Source organism: Camelus ferus, chromosome 28 (assembly GCF_009834535.1).
Source record: "Camelus ferus isolate YT-003-E chromosome 28, BCGSAC_Cfer_1.0, whole genome shotgun sequence".
Classification (NCBI taxonomy): domain Eukaryota; kingdom Metazoa; phylum Chordata; class Mammalia; order Artiodactyla; family Camelidae; genus Camelus; species Camelus ferus.
The window spans coordinates 708,202-714,959 of NC_045723.1; positions in this window are offsets into that span (position 1 = coordinate 708,202).

Below are 6,758 nucleotides of genomic sequence, written 5' to 3' on the forward strand. Positions count from 1 at the left end.
TTTGCGTCAGGAAGCTTTGCAGAGTGGACAACAGCAGCTGTTCTAAGGCTCTTCCCCCAATGACGGGGTCCTAGCCAGTGTTACAGAAAAAGTGGGCCCTAGGTTGGGGGCTGCAAAAGAAAAAAAGAGAAACACTGGTCCTCTGAGGAGCAGTGGGCTTTTTAAAAATGTGAATTCACGGGTCCCACCAGATCTCTGGAGACAGAATCTCTGAGAGTGAGGCTCAGGAAACTCTTTCCTCAGGCTCTTCAGGTGATGAGCACACACATTGAGGTGAGAGAACCACGCGGTTAGAGGCAGGGGTGGGGGGCCGAGGGGAGCCAGGCTCCAGGGAAGTGCTGAGGCCTCCGGCTTCTGTTTCTTTTAAATTGGTATCAGATTTCAACAGTTCACCAAGACTCATATAAAGGAGTTACCGCTTATGTTTTCTTCTAGGAGTTCTATAGTTTCAGGTCTCATATTCAAGTCTTCAAACCATTTTGAATTAATTTTTGTGTGTGGTATAAGACAGTGGTCCAGTTTCACTTTATTGTATGTGTCTGTCCAGTTTTCCCAGCACCACTTATATTGAAGAGACTGTCCTTTCTCCATCGTATATTCTTGCCTTCTTTGTTGTAGATTAATTGACCATAAGTGTGTAGGTTTATTCCTGGACACTCTGTTCTGTTCCATTGATCTGTGTGTTTCCAACCCAGTGCCTTACCATTACTGCAGCTTTGTAATACAGGCTGAAGTCAGGGAGCGTGGTACTTCCAGCTTTGTTCTTCCTTCTCAAGGTCTCTTTGGCTGTGTGAGGTCTTTTGTGGTTCCATGCAAATTTTAGAATTATTTGTTCTATTTCTATGAAAAATGCCATTGGTATTTTGATAGAGATTGCGTTGAGCCTGTAGATTGCTTTGGATATTTTAGCAATATTAATTTTTCCAGGTCATGAGCATGGAATATTTTTTCCATTTATTTATATCCTCTTCAATTTCTTTCCTTAATGTCTTATAGTTTTCAGTATACAAGTGTTTCATCTCCTTGGTTAAATTTATTCCTAGGTACGTTATTCTTTTTGATGCAATTGTAAATGAAATTACTTTCTTAATTCCTCTTTCTGATAGTTTCTTATTAATGTATAGAAATGCACTGATTTTTGTGCATTGATTTTTGTATCCCATATTACTGAATTTATTTATTAGTTGTAACAGTTTTTTGATGGCGTCTTTAGGGTTTTCTATGAAAGAAAAAGTATTACAGCTGCTACCACAGAAATACAAAGGGTCATAAAGACCACTGTAAACAGTTAAACACCCACAAATTGGACAGCCTAGAATAAATGGATACATTCCTAAAAACATACAACCTACCAAGACTGAATCATGAAGAAATAAAAAATCTGAACAGATCAATTATTACTAATGTTACCAAACAAAAGTTATTGTGCCCAGTGCACAGTGAGGCCAAACAAACCCAAAGGTTGGAGTTTGGAGTAGAGAAAGGTTTACTGCAGGGCTGAACAAGGAGGCTGGGGGGGGGGGGGGGCTCACACTCAAAAACCCGGAATTCCTCAATGGTTTGGGTGGAAAAGTTTTTATAGGCAAAATTTGGGGTGAGGGCAGCAGGACGTGTGACCTTCTTCTGATTGGTTGGTGATGAGGTAACAGGGTGGTGCTCAGGAACCCCGTGCTTGGCCTGAAGTCACCATCCTCCACCTGGGTGGGGCCTTAGTTCCTGCAGAAGGACTCAAAGGTATTGTTATTTATATTCCTCAAGGAGGAACCAGGACCCTGCAGCAAGGCTTAACGGCTCCTCCTTGTCTCTGCACTCCCTCCCTTCCCTGATAAGCAAATGTTTGAGTCTGCCCTTTGGAATTCAGGGAAGGTCAAGGAGGCTGAATGAAGCCTATTTCTTACAAACAAGAAACGGGGGACACAGAAAGGATTTGTACCAGGGAGGACCCCACAGGTTCCTGGTCTATTTCACTAAGGAGATTGAATCAGTAATCAAAACTCTCCCAGCAAATGAAAGTCCAGGACCAGACAGCTTCACTGGTGAATTCATCCCAACACTTAAAGAAGAATTAATACCAACACTTCTCAACCTCTTCCAAGAAACAGAAGAGGAGGGAAGTCTTCCAAACTCATTTTACAAGGCCAGCATTACCCTGAAATCCCTGGGGCCTTCTCAGGACAGACTCCTCCCCCCATTCTCTGCTGTAGCTCCTCTCTGAAGTACCCAGATAATAGTATCTGATGCACATCCTGAGTTGTTTAATAGATGCTAAAACCACCACCAAATGGAAGAAATTAACTACTTGATGATCATGAGCATGTAGCCCCCAGATCTACTGATGCCTAAGGGTTGATAACATTAACTCTGGTGACACCACCTTGTTACCTCACCATCAACCAATTAGAATTGTGCATGAGCTGATCATGTACTCTGGGACTCCCCTCCCTCAGTTTGCCTTTAAAAAGGCTTTCCTGAAACCCCTCAAGGAGTTCGGGCTTTTTGAGCACTAGCTGTCCCAGACTCCTTGCTTGGTCCCCTACAATAAAGCCAACACTTTGTTTCAGCACAACTCCATGTCCATAGATTGGCTTTACTAGGTGTAGGCAAGCAGACCCAAGTTTGGTTTGGTAACAAACCCACACAAGGACTCCACAAGAGAAGAAAACTACAAGCCAATATCCCTGATGAACATAGATGTAAAACTCCTCAACAACTATTATCAAACCAAAGCAACACAGTAAAAGGATCGTACACCATGACCAAGTGGGATTTATTCCAGGAATGCAAGCCTGGTTCAACATCCACAAATCCGTCAGCGTGACGCACCACATTAACAAGATGAAGTGTAACAACCAGGTAATCGTCTTAATAGATGAAGAGAAAGCGCGTGACAGAATCCAACATTCATTGATGATAACAGCTCTCAACAAAGCAAGACAGAGACAGAAAATACTCAACATATTAAAGGCCATATATGACAAGCCCACGGCTAACATCACACTCAAAATGAAAAGCTGAAAGCTCTTCCTCTGATATCAGGAACAAGATAAGGATGCCCACTCTTGTCACTTCTATTCCACTTTTTATTTCACGTATTTAAAGTCCTTGCTAGAGCAATTAGGCAAGCAATGACGTGGTCTAATTGTTTAAAGAACAAAGAACTGAAGAATTCTTGCATACCTGAGATTGTAAACTTGTAAACTGAGATTCCTCACTGCTACATATATTATAAAGTCAAGAAATGAGACAAAGAACCATTTCAATGAATACAATGTTCTTTAATGGGTGTAAATGAATGACACTTTGTATTATCAACCTCACCCTCTAAGGTATTTCTTTATTAGAGACTTTTTAATGAAGAAGAAAGCCTTCAATCACACGGGTAGGTTGTGCTTCGTTCATTTATGCAGTGTTCTTTGAGTGAGCCTTTGCAGAATTACAATTTTCCTGATTAATACCATTTTGAAAAAGTTAAAGTATCTGTAGAAGTGAAAAAATCTTTATCCAGACATGGGGAAAAGAGAGATAGAAAAAAAAATGCTGTCTTGGAGGCACAACGAAAATCTCTGTTATGAATAAAATTAAGTTTGGTATATTACACATTTAAGTAAGTGTTTCCTAATTACAGCTTTGAAGTTGGAACTCTATTAAGAACAATAATATATTACAGCTAACATGGGGACTCTTGCAAAGGAAGTCCTATAGTACAAGCATAATGCTACGGTTTATCGTGTCTCAAGGGGCAAGGTACAAATCCAGATACCAGAAAGAACTGTTTTATGAGTTTAGAGCAGGGGTTCTCCAGTGTGGGTGTGGATCAAAGTCACCTGGAGGGCTTGTGAAGACACAGACAGCTGGCCCCTCCCCAGTTTAGGATTCAGTAGGTGGGGCTCAAGAATGCATTTCTAACAGACTCTCAGGTGATGCCAGCAATACTGGTGCAGGGACCACCTTTGAGAACCATGAGAACCAACTGTGGCTGTCCTCCTTTGCTTGCCTTGACCGGATGTATTTGCAAGGAGGAAGCACAGGCCCGGCTCAAAGGTCTTCTGGGCTCAGACCAGGGTTGAACCATTGTCCACCTGCTTTCAGACTAGGACTGACTGCACATTACAAATCACACAGGACCTCTGTGTAAACCGAGGATGCCTCGGTCCCATTTCTGGAGAATCTGATTTAACTGTCTGGGCTGGGACCCGGATAAAAGCCTATTGGAGATTCAATTACCATTTTAAGGCAGTGGCTCAGTGCTGGGAACACATTTGCAACACCTGAGCTTTTTTTTGAACGATTACCTAGGCCTGGCTCCACTCCAGACCAATGATTAGCATCTCTAAGGGAGGTGCGCCTGGGGTTGTTTTGGTTTTGGTTTTAATTAGTAGCACTTTTATGTTTACAGAAAAATTGAACAGAAAGTACAAAGAGTTTCCATATACTCCCCCCTCCATCCCCCAGCTTTCCCCTAAAGTATTAATATATTGCATTGGTGTGGTGTGTTTGTTACAACTGATAAACTCTGATGAATTGATAAATATGGCATGTCATTTTTTAAAAAGTTTTTAATAGACTTTATTCTTTTAGAGCAGTTTCAGGTTCACAACAGAATTGAGCAGAAAATACAGAGTTCCCACATAGCCCTCTCTATCCACACATATATACTCCCCGACCCTCAACATCCCTCATCAGTGAGGCATATTTGGTACAATTGATGAACCAACATGGGCACATTATTATCAACCAAAGTCCATAGTTTACATTAGGGTTCACTCTTGATGTTGTACATTCTATAGGTTTTGACAAATGCATAATAACATGTAGCCACTATAGTATGCAGAATAATTTCATTGCCCTAAAAATCCTGTGGCACGTCATTATTAACTAAAGCCATAGTGTACATGGGTTCACTCTTCATGTTGTACATTCTATGGTTTTGCCCATTGTATCATGTCACGTCCCTGCCATCACACACAATGGTTTCAGCCTTGGCATTTTTTAAAAAGACCCCAGGAGATTCTTAGGTATAATTAAGTTGAGAACCACTGATTTAACAGCTATCATGAATCAGGAACAAAATAACTGAGAAGTTTCCCATGATTGTATTTTCTTTAATTCCTCATCTGTTTCCCAGTAATGATCCACAGCAAAATAAAAAAGGACCAGGGGGTTAATTTGAATAAAAAGCAGTAAAAAGACCCATACCCAAATACAACCATTCTGTCATTATTTACCAGTCATACTGGCAAAGTTCAAAATGTGTGCTAACACACTACATCCGAAGGATGCTCTTGGACACTGCTGGTGGAATGGAGTTTGGTACAACTTCTGTGGGGAAGCATATACCAAAATCGCAAATGTATTAACCTCTGCACCCACTGATTCTACTTCTAGAAATTGATCCTACAGATAAATGTGTAAACAGGCATATGTGCAAGATTGTTTGTAATGGCAAAAATTGGATGATCACCTAAATGTCTATTATTTGGGGACCGGTTAAATAGATAATGGAACCTTCATACAACAAAACATTATATAGCCCCAGAAAGGATGAGGATGCTATTTTTTTCCTCTTTTTTGGGGGGCGGAGAGGGTGGTAATTAGGTTTATTTGTGTTATTTATTTTATTGGAGGTACTGGGGATTGAACCCAGGACCCTTGTGCGTGCCAAGTGCGCACTCTACCACTGAGCCCCCGAGGATACTCTTTATGAACTAGTATGGAAAGCTCTTCAACAAATAGACAGAGAAAAATACAAGGTGCAAAACAGTTTATAACCTACCATTTGTGGGAAAAAGGACGGATGGAAAGTAAATACCATTTAAATTAATTTGTTGTATAAGAATCGAGTTTCCTAATTTCCTGATAGGGAAAGGAGACCCAACTTCAAGGAAAACTTATGGGTTGTGGGCTACATTTGGAGCAGTTTAATTTTTTTTTTTAATTTTATTTATTTTTAACGGAGGTACTGGAGATTGAACCTAGGGCCTCATGCATGCTAAGCAAGCACGCAAGCACTCTACCACTGAGCTATACCCTCCCTCCAGAGTTTTAAAATGCAGTCCAAGAAACACTGATAACAAGAAGCAAACAGAGGGTGTAAGGCTCAACAAAACGCCCAGTGTGAATGGCAGCAACCTACTTCCTGCAATTACAGGTCCTTGGGCAAGAAAGATGAGTCAATCAGAAATCAGAGTTCTGAACTGCTGCAGCAGTAAGGGCAGTTTCATACTCAGCTTTTATTTCCAAAACGCAAATAATTTATTTACCTATTGCTGTACAATTTAAGTGCTCATCGAAACAGGTAGTTTGATGCAGTTACTTCAAAACCACCGGTTACACATAAAAGACCAAAATCAATTGGCATCACAAAATCGCTAAGAATAGGTATCTGGAAAATATGTGACGGTTTGGACATCTTAAACTATTTTAAAATGTTTCAGGCAAGCAAGGCCTCTGCCATGTGCTTTGCAGTAAATTCTTCATAAACATCCGTTCAGTGATCTTACAGAACCGCGCTCCCACGCCTCTCGGCCGGTTTGCCGAGAAGCTTCCCGTTTCTCCAGCGTTCACTTCCCCTGGCTTTGGGGCGCTGGAGGTCCTGTTGCACAAGACTGGTCCATGGTCACGGGGACCCAGAGTGGCGCAAGCCGTCGCGTGACCTGCCCACACTCACGCCTGGGTCAGCGGGCTTCTGGGTCCTCGACCGCAGAACGAAGAGTAAGCCGCGATCCCGGGAACCCGAGGGTCTGGAGCCCGCACGCTTC